Source organism: Symphalangus syndactylus, chromosome 6 (assembly GCF_028878055.3).
Source record: "Symphalangus syndactylus isolate Jambi chromosome 6, NHGRI_mSymSyn1-v2.1_pri, whole genome shotgun sequence".
Taxonomy (NCBI): domain Eukaryota; kingdom Metazoa; phylum Chordata; class Mammalia; order Primates; family Hylobatidae; genus Symphalangus; species Symphalangus syndactylus.
In genome coordinates, this window is record NC_072428.2 from 120,995,912 (window position 1) to 121,009,983 (window position 14,072).

The 14,072-nt window shown below is 44.4% G+C and overlaps 1 protein-coding gene across 1 annotated transcript in view; it reads left to right on the forward strand.

The window, feature by feature from the left end:
* Positions 1 to 257: 257 nt before the first annotated feature.
* MKLN1 (muskelin 1) overlaps positions 258 to 14,072 on the forward strand; it is a 397,154-nt gene continuing 383,339 nt past the window's right edge. The window contains exon 1 of the mRNA XM_055284047.2: positions 258 to 437. The gene's annotated coding sequence lies outside the window, so the exon portion shown is untranslated. The remainder of the gene's footprint in view (positions 438 to 14,072) is intronic.

The following is a 14,072-nucleotide window of genomic DNA, read 5'->3' on the forward strand; positions in this document are numbered from 1 at the left end:
CTCCACACCCTTCTCTCTGGTCCCATCCCTTCTGCTGCCAAGCCCCAGCGTTCCTCCGGCTCGGCCTGGTCAGCTTGAGCCTCATTTTGTTCGCGTGCCCCTGGGCTGGGAAAGGAGTGTGCGGTGCACAGTGGGGCCAAGGATCCCCCGGGGCCGTGGCCTCTGCCTCGCCCCCTCCACCCCTCCCGAGTCCCGGTTGCAGCGCTTCCTGGGCGGATGGCTTGGAATTGCTGCAGCAGCTGCGGTTCTGCTGTGTCATGCAAGAAGGAGGCGGCGGCGGCGGCGGCGGCGGCGGCGGCCGGAGCTGGAGGGGGAGGAGGGGAGGAAACTGATCCTCCGGTAGCGAAGGGTTGGAGGCAAACACCGAGCTCCTCCAGAGCCGCCCGGGAGCAGGGAGGGCTCCGCTAGCCCGGGGGGCCCTCCCCGCGGGGCAGATGGTAAGTGGGGCGGTGCAGGTGGTCGCCTTGGGAAGGGAGCGCGCAGGGGGGTAAGGTGGGGCGGCGGGAAGTATTAGAAGTCACCCCAGCCAAACTGAAGGAGCCCAGTGTCCAGCTGAGAGGGACCCAGGCCGTAATAAGGATGTCCAGGCAAATGCAGCAATAATTACTATTCGAGTGACGTCCCGAAGTTGACCCAAGCTACACAGAGGGTGGAGTGGTGCATCCTGAACCCAGGACAGAGCTGGAGGCAATGATTCAGGGTTTGAGAAGTATCAGCCCATGGGCCTGGCGCTTTAAGGTGTAGCTGAGTAGGAAAAGCCAACCCACATCGTATTCCCAGAGCCTTGCTGCGCTTTCTGGGTTGTCTTGTTTAAAACTAGCGAAAGGGATGGGAAACCTGCCCAACCTCACTTTAGCCACGAAAATAATGCTCTTGGCCAGTGGCCTTGGACAAACAGCCTCTGGTGCAATAAAGCAATCAATAGGAAGAAGAACTTCATTCCCCTCACCATCCTCCTTCCCCAAGTTCCTTTGACCAGAGTACCTCATTCGGCTTAAAGGAGAAAGAAAACTGTGTGACATTCCCTCCCAGCCTACCTGCAGCCAGCCTCCTCACCACACAAACTGCCCATCCTCTCCTCTCCTCATCTTCAGAGCCATGATTACGAGAGACATTACAATACTACTCACGTTGGGTGAGAAGACTGCCTGAAACTCTGAACAATTTCACCTCCCTTGCCCTTTGCCACAGGGGATTCAGAAACCTACAACTGAGAGCAGGGAAATATACGGACAGGCTGGGCACGTAGGAACATTACTTCCTTCACTGGAGTGTAGTTCTCCAGACAACTTTTTAATTATGATTATTCCCTTCCATTGCACTCCTGGAAATTTCAAAGCACTTTCTAAAACATCATTTTTTTAATGTCAGTCATACATTTAGAGGTAAGGGGTTGATGGGATTAACTGAAAGGCTAATGACTGTCTCAAAAGCACATGCTGTTGCTAGGGAACCCAAGCTCCTGCTGCTCTCTAATCACCAGCGTGTTCCGTGGAAATCAAACTGCTCAGGGTGTTATTAAAATGAATGGCATCAGGTTAAAGGCGTTCTTGCTTATGTTGTAGCATCCTGGATTATTATCGATTGCCTCACACCCACATATCTTGTTTTCCTAATTTGATTTCTGTATTTGCGTCACTGCCAGGGACACTCAGACTAGACCAGTCAGTTCACTTCCTGTTTCTCAGAACTGGTTTATATTTGGTCTCGTAGCACTAGCTGGTAAAACATTATCAAACTGATCCTCTTGGAAAGAAATCTTTGCTTCCCGTTGCAAACAAATTATTCCAATTAAATTCTAAGTCCCGTGGAAAACGTCATCATTTGAGGAGTAGACTGCCAGTTGCTATTTGAGAAACCATCCTTGAAATGTAAAGCCTAGAAAAAAAAAACATCATCTTGATTTCTTTTACCCAGAATCTTCATTCCTCAGCACTAGAACTAAGACAAACTCGAGTAAAGAGTAGATTTAAGTATACTTCTAAAATGAAACGCATAAATAAATAAATAAATAAATACACGTTGAAGCTGGGGAAATCATTTAGACTAAATAACGCATAGAATTGAATGGAATCCAGGCCCAGGAAGGACAAGTAAGCTTGGGTTAGCATTGTGGCATTCAGAGAACACAGTGTGACTACAAGGCTACACTACAAATAGGAAACCCCATCACTTTGTGTACTAATTATCTCTTTTACCAATTCCCCTATGTCCCTGGACAAGACAACCTTGTTTTGTTTTGTTTGTTTTCAGTTCCTTCCTCTTTATAACAAGGATATTGCAAAGGCAATATCAGAAAGATAAGCCCTATGTAAATAGGTGGATTCTGATGTAGATAATTTGTTTAGATGGAAAATAAAGCCCTTTGAAAAAGACATATAATGGCATCGATAGCCTGGATGACCTTGAGTGAGCCATTATAGGTCTTATGTCAGTTTCTTCGTGGAAGCTTAAATGAAAGTGCTGGACTAAAGGATTTCTAAGGTTCCTCCCATTTACAAACTTCTGTGATGAGATTGAACTCACTACATAAAAATTTCAATTTTAGCTGGATTTTGCAATGTTAAATTTAAGCACTGAACCTTTAATATCTATCCATAGGAACCTTGAGGGAAATGATGGGAAATGATTTTCTATTGATGTATCCATTTTTAGTGTCTGTTGACAGAAAAATAAACTTTACCTTGCTCCCCAGGTACTTACTCTCTCCCTGCCTCAGTGATATTATGGAAGCAACAGGATAAGAGTTACAAAAGGATGTAAAAGTATAGAGAAAGTTCTTTCAGTGTACTTACTTATTTATTACGACAACGTGTCACTGTGTTACCCAGGCTGGCCTCCAACTCCTGGGCTCAAGTAAGCCTCCCACCTCAGCCTCCTGAGTAGCTGGGGCTACAGGTGCACTCAACCATGCCTAGCCTTTCAGTCATTTTAGATATGGGTAATCCTAAGTACTCTGATGATCAAAGTGGTGGAATGATGGAGGAAGGGGTGTACAAAAAAATAATCAACTGAATCCTCATGGAACTAATAATAATCTATTTGCCTGTGTTTTAATTAGTGCTAGGCAAAAATAGACCTAGCTCAGCTCTTAGAATTTTTCAGATTCACCATATTGAGAAGTAGCATGAAGAAATGTGAGATTTGTGTCAGAGAGAAAAGACCTGACTTTGAAACCCAACTCTGCCACTTTATTCATTATTGAGTGCTTGCTGTGTGTCAGGTACTGTGCTGGGTGCTGGGAATACAAAGATGAATAAGACACAGTTTCTGCTCTGAAGAACATTATAGTATCATGAGAACAAAGATGAATATACAGTTGATCACCCAGCAGTGAGATGATATCAACAGAGGAGCTCATAAGAAGGGTGCCTAATCCTGACCATGCATAAGGTCTCTAACCACACAAGGTGAATCTTGAGATGCGTTCTGAAGGATAGGTAGAAGTAAGCCAGACAAGTGGGCAGGTTACAGGGAAAGATATTCCAAGCAAAGAAAGTACTATGTGTAAAGACCTTAGGGAAACAGCTGTGCCCAGAGAGTTGAGGGTGAAGAACAGAGCATGGCAAGTAGGTTCTAAATAAATACATTGTATAAATGCATGGCAGAAGTCCTGAAGGAGAAATCCAGAAAGATTAGCATGGTTGAGTATGTCATCCTAAAAAGTCTGAACTTATTCTAAGACCAGTGGAGAACCATTGATGAATTTTAAGGGGCATAGTGAACTGATCAAATGTTCATTTTAGAAAGATCTCTCAGCTGGGTGCAGTGGCACACTACTGTAATCCCAGAAATTTGGGAGGTTGAGGTGCGCAGATTGCTTGAGCTCAAGAGTTCAAGACCAGCCTGGGCAACATGGTGAAACCCTGTCTCTACAAAAATACAAAAAAAAAAAAAAAAAAAAAAATTAGCCAGGCCTGGTGGCACACACCTGTAGTCCCAGCTCCTCAAGAGGATCACTTGAACCACAGAAGCGGAGGTTGCAATGAGCAGAGATCATGCCACTGTGCTCCGGCCTGGGGAAACTTACAATCACGGTGGAAGGCGAAGGGGAAGCAGGCACCTTCACAAGGTGGCAGGAGAGAGAGAGAGCTTGCGGGGGAAACTGACACTTTTAAAACCATCAGATCTCATGAGAACTCCCTCACTATCATGAGAACAGCATGGAGGGAACTGCCCCCATGATCCAGTCACCTCCCACCAGGTCCCTCCCTCAGCAGGTGGGGCTAACAGTTTGAGATGGGACACAGAGCCAAACCATATCACATTATAAGAAAGAAAGAATGATGCATGTCTAAACTAAGGTAGCAAGAATGGACATGGAGAGAGGAAGTATTGAAAGGGTTCAAGATATATTAAGGACATAGAACCAACAGAATTTGATTATTGATGGTATCCTCCATCAATGGTATCCTTCCATTTTCATAAGCCATAAATCTGCTCCCATTATATCCTGCAGATATATCCTGAAGTCCAAGATAGGGACCTCAGGAGGAAAAGCAGGCTGTGGAGTGAAGGTAATTAGTTTAGTTTTCAACATGTTGAGTTGAAGTGTCCATAGAATACCAAAGTGAAGCTGTCTACTACATAATTGAACAGGGAAGTCTAGAACTCAGGAGAGAGATCTATGCTGGAGTCATCAGAATAAGGAAGAGTTCATGGAAGTAGATGAAATCCCCAAGAGAAGGCATAGAGAAAGGAAAGAAGAAGATCTACTTTGGAACCCTATGAAAACACCAATATTTAAAAAGTGAGGAAAGAAAAAATACAGGGGAAAAATAGCCCGAGAGGTAGGAGGACCAGGAACAAGTAGTTTCAGAGGAGCCAGGGGAGGAAATATCAGCAGTATTAAATGCCAGCGAGAAGTCAAGAAAAAGAAGATTGTGGCCAGCTGCGGTGGCTCACGCCTGTAATCCCAGCACTTTGGGAGGCCGAGGTGAGCGAATCACCTGAGGTTAGGAGTTCGAGACCAGCCTGGCCAACATGGCAAAACCCCATCTCTACTAAAATTAGCCGGGCATAGTGGCACACACCTGTAGTCCCAGCTACTCAGGAGGCTGAGACACAAGAATCTCTTGAACCCAGGAGGCGGAGGTTGTGGTGAGCTGAAGTTGCACAACTGCACTCCAGCCTGGGGAACAGAGCAAGACTCTGTCTCAAGAAAAAAAAAAAGAAAAAGAAGACTGAAAAGTTTTTGGATTTAGTAATAAGGAGGTCATTGGTGTGTTTGGCAAGAAGGAGTTTATTAGTAAAATGGGGATAGTAGCCAAACTGCAGTGAGTTGAAGATAGGATAAGAGTAGAGGATGCAGATGGATGAAGTTCTTTTATATAAGAAGGACTAAAGGGCAAGTAGGGAAGGAAAATAAAAGTGTTGGAAAGAGAGTGGTGCAATCCATGATCTGCAAGCTTAAGGCTGCACAAGGAAAGAAGGAAATACTACACTAATAGAATTCTTTATTCTCTCAGCCTTCAAATTAAATGGCATTACCATCCACCAATTGCTCAACACAAAAAGCATGTCGATATTCTTGATTCTTCTCTTTTCCTCCGTTTTCACAATCCTCAGAATTCAGGTCAACTTTACCTCCAAAACATTTCCAAAATGTCTCTTTCAGTCTCCACTGCTACCACGCTAATACAAACCATCATCATCCCTCTTCTGTGCTCTCGTAATAGCTTTCTAAATGGTTTTCCTGCTTCTGCTCTTGTTCTCATTCGCCACAGCACAGCTAGAGTTTCATAAATCGTAAGTCTTAAGACATAAATCAGATCATGTGATTTCTCATCTTAGAATCCCTCCACGTCTGCTGATGGCACTTGTGATAAAGTCCAGACTCCTCCTCCATGCAGGGCCCATGGAGCCCTGTACTGCATCCCCGACCACCTCTTCGACCTCATCTCCCACCACTCTCCACCACTGCAGTGACACCAGCCTTATTTCTCTTCCTCAAACTTGTTGAATTTGCTCTTGTATTATAGGATTTACCCTATATACTTCCTTTTCCTGGCATACTCTTTTGGTCATTCTGATCTTTGCTTATATGTCACCTCCTCAAAGAAGCCCTCCCTGACCACTCCACCTGAAGTGTCCTCTCTCCACGTTTCCAACCATCCTATATATATATTTTTTCATAGTAGTGGAACTTTATTTCTATTTGTTTTTATCACATATGGTTGAGAACTCCTCTAAAATGCAAACCTTGTGAAGATTACTGGCATATATCAGGCACTTAAAAAATATTCATTAGGGCCGGGCACAGTGGGTCACACCTATAACCCCAGCACTTTGGGATGCCGAGGCGGGCAGATCACGAGGTCAGGAGATCGAGACCATCCTGGCTAAGATGGTGAAACCCCGTCTCCACTAAAAAGACAAAAAATTAGTCTGGCATGGTGGCGGGTGCCTGTAGTCCCAGCTACTCGGGAGGCTGAGGCAGGAGAATGGTGTGAACCTGGGAGGCAGAGCTTGCAGTGAGCCGAGATCTCACCATTGCACTCCAGCCTGAGCGACAGAGCGAGACTCCGTCTAAAATATGTATGTGTATATATATATATATATATTCATTGGATGTTTGTAGTAGGAAAAGGAGAAGAGCAGCCATTTATTAGAAATTAGAGACATCAAGAATCAGAGTCTTAGTGTAACTGGAATGGCTAGTGGTGATGATTACTAGGATTTTAAGGTTTTGGAAGTGGAAGAGTTACTAGCTGTGTGATCCTGGACATTTACATTCTCTGAGCCTCACTTTGTGGTTAACAATACTATATGCCTCACAAGGCTGTTAGGAAAATGAAACGAAATGGAATAGGTATAGGTATAAGGCAGTCTTGTGAAATTATTTTCAGGAATTCAAGACTTCTGCAAATCCATTCATACATTCTACATATGGACTCCCTTGTAATGGAGTTAGTCCTTGATGATTACTTATTATTAGAATTAAAAAATTGACTAAATCATTACTTTGAAAAGATACCAGGATATCTGATAGAACATGGAAATTAAACTATTTAAGAAGAAATCAGAATACTCCCACAAATCCATAAAAAAAAACCAAACCTTTAAAACTCTGGAAAATTGGGCAAAGGGTATGACAAACAGATTGTAGTCAAAGAAATACAAATGGATCTTAAAATATGTAATAATAAAAGGCATGCGCATCACAACTGCAGTGACATCTATTTTTTACTGTCAAGTTGACAAAAATAAAAAAGTTTAATAACATAGTTGGCTGGCCAGGCTGGGAAGCAGGCACTTTCTTATACTGTCAGTGGGAGTGAAAGTGGGTATCACGTCTATGGAGGGCAATCTGGCAAAATTTATCAAAATTTTAAATGTACAAAGCCTTTACCCTGGTAATTCTACTTTTATATATTTATCCAATAGATATACTCACACAGGTATTGGAGGATGACTTTTCTAGGACCTACACTGAAGCACGATTTATAGTAGTAGTTAAAGACTGAAAACAGCCATCAATAGGGAAGTGGTTAAATAAATTATGTGAAAGAGGTTGGGCGCGGTGGCTCAGGCCTGTAATCCCAGCACTTTGGGAGGCTGAGGTGGGCGGATCACGAGGTCAGGAGATCAAGACCATCCTGGCCAACATGGTGAAACCTCGTCTCTACTAAAATACAAAAAATTAGCTGGGCATGGTGGTGCACACCTGTAATCCCAGCTACTCGGGAGGCTGAGGCAGGAGATTTGCTTGAACCCGGGAGGCAGAGATTGCAGTGAGCCAAGATTGCGCCACTGCACTCCAGCCTGGGTGACAGACCGAGACTCCGTCTTAGAAAAACAACAACAACAACAACAAACAAACAAAAAAACAAAGAAAAAATAAAAAAAACAAGTGAAAGGCAGCTGTTAAAAGTGTGAGACAATTCTAGGCATACTTATGTGAAAAGATCTTCATGATACATTACTAAGTAAAAATAATTACGATGAAGAACAACGTGTATTTTGCTAGCATTGCATTTCTTTTTAAAAGACAGTTTACATTTTTTGGTCTGAAAAACATTGTTTGTGGGGAGATAAAATAGAGCAGTGAATGAGCAGATGTGGAGAGAATAGTTGGAAGGTACATTAATGGTTCCTGTGAGAGATCATGGTTGCCCAGATTAAGGCAGTGAAACACACAGGGTGAGAAATGATGAGAGCCAAGAGTTATTTTAAAGAAACTGATGATTGACTGGAAATAGTGGGTTATGGAGAGGGAGACACTGTCCTAGTTGACTTTTCTCCCAAGATCAGGTACATGAATAGAGGTGTCAAGACCATGACTAAGATGGAGAATCCTAGGACAGAAACAGAATTGCAGAGTGATACAGTTTGGATATTTGTCACATTTAAATCTCATGTTGAAGTGTAATCCCCAATGTTGGAGGTGGGGCCTGGTGGGAGGTATTGGATCATGGGGGCAGATCCCTCATGAAGGGCTTAGTGCCAGCCTATTGATGATGAATGAGTTCTCACTCAATTAGTTCATAAGAGACCTGGTTGTTTCAAAGAGTCTGGGACCTCTGCCTTTTCTCTCTTGCTCTTGCTCACACCATGTGACTTGCTGGCTGCCCTTCCCTTCTGCCATGATTGAAAGCTCCTGTAGTAGTCAATTCTCGCACTGCTATAAAGACATAACTGAGGGCTGGGCGCAGTGGCCCACACCTGTAATCCCAACACTTTGGGAGGCTGAGGTGGGTGAATCACCTGAGGTCAGGAGTTCGAGACCAGCCTGGCCAACATGGTGAAACCCCATCTCTACTAAAAATACAAAATTAGCTGGGCACAGTGGTGGGCACCTGTAATGCCAGCTACTCAGGAGGCTGAGGTGAGAGAATCGCTTGAACCTGGGAGGCAGAGGTTGCGGTGAACCAAGATTGCATCATTGCACTCCAGCCTGAGCAACAAAAGCAAAACTCCGTCTCAAAAAAAAAAAAAAAAAAGAAAGAAAGAAAGACATACCTGAGACTGGCTAATAAGAAAATAGGTTTAACTGGCTCATGGTTCTGTGGGCTGTACAGGAAGCATCGCTGGGGAGGTCTCTGGAAACTTACAATCATGGCGAAAGGTGAAGAGGAAGCAAACACATCTTCACATGGCCAGCACGGAAGAAAGAGAGTGAAGGGGGAAGTGCTACACACTTTTAAACAAACACATATCTTGAGAACTCACTGACTATCATGAGAAGAGCAAGGGGGACATCTTTCCCCATGATCCAATCACCTCCCACCAGGTCCCTCTCCTACCATTGGGAATTACAATTCAACATGAGTTTTGGGTGGGGACACAGAGCCAAATCATAGCATTCCATCCTGGCCTCTCCCAAATTTCATGTCCTTCTCACATTTCAAAACACAATCATGCCTTCCCAACAGTCCCTCAAAGTCTTAACTCATTCCAGCATTAACTTAAAAGTCGAAGTCCAGTGTCTCATCTGAGACAATGCAAGTTTCTTCTGCCTATGAGTCTGTAAAATCAAAAACAAGTTAGTTACTTCCAAGATACAATGGGGGTACAAGCATTGGGTAAATACTGCCATTCCAAAATGGAGAAATTGGCCAAAACAAGGGGCTATAGGCCCCATCCAAGTCCAAAACTCCAGAGGGCAGTCATTAAATCTTAAAGCTCTAAAATAATCTCCTTTGACTCCATGTCTCACATCCAGGCCACACTGATGCAAGTGGTGGACTCCCAAGGCCTTGGGCAGTTCCACTGCTGTGGCTCTGCAGCATACAGCCCCTGCAGCTGCTTTCATGGGCTGGTATTGAATGGCTGTGGCTTTTCCAGGGCATAGTGCAAGCTATCAGTAGATCTACCATTCTGGGATCTGGAGGACAGTGGCCCTTTCCTTACAGTTTCATTAGTCAGTGACCTAGTGGGGACTTTGTGTGGGGGCTCCAACTCCACATTTCCCCTCCACACTACCCTAGTAGAGGTTCTCAATGAGGGCTCTATTTCTACAGCAGACTTCTGCCTGGACATCCAGACATTTCCATGCATCCTCTGAAATCTATGCAGAGACTCCCAAACCTCAATTCTTGCCTTCTGTGCACCCACAGGCCCAACACCACATGGAAGCCACCAAAACTTGGGCCTTACATCCTCTGAAGCCATGGCCTGAGCTGCACCTTGGCCCCTTTTAGCCACGGCTGGAGCTGGAGTGGCTGGGATGCTTTCCCCCTTGTCTTGGCTGTTAACATTTGGCTCTTCTTTACTTATGCAAATTTCTGCAGCCTTAATTTCCTCCCCAGAAAATGGGGTTTTCTTTTCTGCTGCATGGTCAGGCTGCAAATTTTCCAAACTTTTATGCTCTGCTTTCTTTTTAAATATAAGTTCTAGTTTCAAGTCATTTCTTTGTCTATGCAAATGAGGATAGGCTTTTAGAAGCAGCCAGGCCACATGTTGGTGGGCGCCTGTAGTCCCAGCTACTCAGGAGGCTAAGGCAGGAGAATGGCATGAACCTGGGAGGCGGAGCTTGCAGTGAGCTGAGATCATGCCACTGCACTCCAGCCTGGGGGACAGAGCAAGACTCCCTCTAAAAAAAAAAAAAAAAAGAAAAGAAAAAAAAATTTTTCTGCCAAATACCCTACATCATGTCTCTGAAGTTCAAAGTTTCATAGATCTTGAGCACAGGGGCATAATGCCACCAATCTCTTTCCTAAAGCATAGCAAGAGTGACCTTTACTCCAGTTCCCAATAAGTTCCTCATCTCCATCCAAGACCACCTCAGCCAGGACTTCACTGTCCATATCACTATCAGCATTTTGGTCACAACCATTCAACAGGTCTCTAGGAAGTTCCAAACTTTCCCTCATCTTCCTGTCTTCTTCTAAGCCCTCCAAAGTGTTCCAACCGCTGCCCATTACCCAGTTCCAAAGTTGTTTCCACATTTTTGTATATCTTTATAGCAGTACCCCAATTCTGGTATCAATTTTCTGTATTAGTCTGTTCTTGCACTGTTATAAAGACATACGTGGGACTGGGTAATTTATAAAGAAAAGAGCTTCAATCGGCTCATGGTTCTGTGGAGCTGTACAGGAAGCATAGCTGGAGAGATCTCAGGAAACTTACAATAATGGAGGAAGGCAAAGGGGAAGCAAACGCATCTTCACATGGCTGGCACAGAAAAGATAGGGTGAAGGGGGAAGTGCTACACACTTTCAAACAACAGATCTCACGAGAACTCACTCACTATTACATGAACAGCAAGGGGGAAATCCGCCTCCATGATCCAGTCACCTCCTACCAGGTCCCTCCCCCAACATCGGGAATTACAATTCAACATGAGATTTGGGTGGGGATACAGAGCCAAACCGTATCAGCTTCCTCAGACTCTCATCAGAAGCAGATGCAGCACCATGTTTGTACAGCCTGCAGAACCAAGAACCAACTAAATTCATTTTCTTTAAAAATTACACAGCCTCCATCCTGGCGAACATGGTGAAACCCCGTCTCTACTAAAAATACAAAAAATTAGCTGGGTGTGGTGGCAGGCACCTGTAGTCCCAGCTACTCGGGAGGCTGAGGCAGAAGAATAGCATGAACCCCTGGGGGCGGAGCTTGCAGTGAGCCGAGATCGCGCCACTGCACTCCAGCCTGGGCGACAGACCGAGACTCCGTCTCAAACAAAAAAAAAAAAAAAATTACCCAGCCTCAGATATGTCTTTATAGCAATGCAAGAATGGACTATCACACAGGGGAAGATCAAAAGTTCTAAGTGCAGATGTCCCCTGCAGAGTTGTAGATATAGGTGTGAGGCTCATAAGAGCTGCTGGAACTGGGTTTATAAATTTGAAAGAAGATTGCCTAGGAGGATAGATAGAAAGACTCAAAGAAAAGCGGGTCCAGGTCTAAACCTTGATCATTTAAGACTGAAAAGAGGCCAGGCGCAGTGGCTCAAGCCTGTAATCCCAGCACTTTGGGAGGCCGAGGTGGGCGGATCACGAGGTCAGGAGTTCGAGACCATCCTGGCCAACATAGTGAAACCCTGTCTCTACTAAAAATACAAAAAAATTAGCAGGGCGTGGTGGCGGGCGCCTGTAGTCCCAGCTACTCGGGAGGCTGAGGCAGGAGAATGGCGTGAACCCGGGAGGTGGAGCTTGCAGTGAGCTGAGATGGTGCCACTGCACTCCAGCCTGGGGGACAGAGCCAGACTCTGTCTCAAAAAAAAAAAAAAAAAAAAAAAAAGACTGAAAAGAAAAGAAAGAGCTGGCACTGGAGACTGAGAATCAGAAACCAGGAGACTATGGGGCCAAAGAAACCAAGAGAAGAATCTGTTAAGGAGGATCAACTCTTTGTTAAACACTGCCAAAAGGTCAAGGAAGATTATTTTAATTTGTTTCTCATGTAAGCGTTAAGCTCCTTGAGAGTTAGTATTATTTTATTTATTTTTGTTTCCCTAGGGCTTGCCCTGTGACCCACACATAATAAATGATCAGTAAACTTTTGTTAGATTGAAGAAAGAGAGAAAGATGCATGGCAAGAAAGGCAGACATGCAAAAAGACAGTAGAATCTACGCTTGGGTCTCAAAAAATAAATAAGTAAAACAGATTCCCTTGAAGTTGACTGCAAACTCAGCTTGATCTTAGGAAATGTAAGGAGGTTCTTTCTGCTCCCTGTGTTTTACTCTTGAGCTAACACATTGATGGGGCTCCCACAGAACCGTGTTGTTGCCATGTAAGTGCCTTCAGAAAACATTTTGAGAAGTGATATTCACCTGTGTCTGGTCAATCTGAGTCATTTTTATCTTTATTTAGGTCCTAGGCGATGACGAAAAGGGCAATTTGCTTTTCCTCGTCTATGACTCCACCACATCACCCTGAATGAGTTGATGGAACCTGGGGCATCCATATCTGTGCCACTACAGTTCTGTAATACACTGTAATCACTCATAACGCTGCCCAGCCCCAGTTTCCCATGAGAGACAAAGGTGACTTCTGGCAGGAAGAGACATCTAACCTCTTAGAGAAACCACCAGCTTCTTAGTCTGTTGTTGTTTCTACATTAAAGTGTTGCTGCGGGCCGGACGCGGTGGCTCACGCCTGTAATCCCAGCACTTTGGGAGCCCGAGGCGGGCGGATCATGAGGTCGGGAGATGGAGACCACCCTGGCTAACACATCCTGGCTAAACCTGGGGTTTAGTAGAGAAACCCCATCTCTACTAAAAACACAAAAAATTAGCCGGGTGCGGTGGCGGGCGCCTGTAGTCCCAGCTACTAGGGAGGCTGAGGCAGGAGAATGGCGTGAATCCGGAAGGCGGACCTTGCAGTGAGCCGAGATAGCACTGCAGTCCAGCCTGGGAGACAGGGCAAGACTCCATCTCAAAAAAAAAAAAAGTGTTGCTGCTATCAGGGCCACTGTACAGAATATCAAAGAAGGACATGTTTGACTCTGTTCTAAGAATGTGGAGATCTTCTACATAATAAAGGAGAGTGTCCTTGAATTAGAAATTTTAGGAAATACAGTAATAGATGTAGTTTAAATGATATTTAAAATGTTATGCCATCCTGTATCATTTAGTTATACCAAAGATCAGCAAACTTTTTCTATTTCTATAAAGGGCCAGAAAGGAAATAATCTAGGCCTTCCTGGACCTGCAATCTCTGTCTCAGCTACTCAGTTCTGCCATTGTAGTGCAAAGCAGCCACAGACAAAATTTAAATGAATGAACCTGGCCATATTCCAATAAAACGAATTTGAATTTCAAATAATTTTTATGTGTCATAAAATATCATTCTTCTTTTCACATTTTCCAATCATTTAAAAATATGATGGCCTGGGAAATAGCAAGACCTTGTCTCTACAAAGTACAAATAAAAATAGCTGGGTGTGGTGGCCTGTGCCGAGGTGGGTGGATCACAAGGTCAGAAGTTCAAGACCAACCTGGCCAACATGGTGAAACCATGTCTCTACTAAAAATACAAAAATTAGCCAGGCATGGTGGCAGGCACCTGTAATCCCAGCTACTTGCGAGGCTGAGGCAGGAGAATTGCTTGAACCTGGAAGGCAGAGGTTGCAGTGAGCCGAGATTATGCCACTGCACTCCAGCCTGGGCAACAGAGCGAGACTCTGT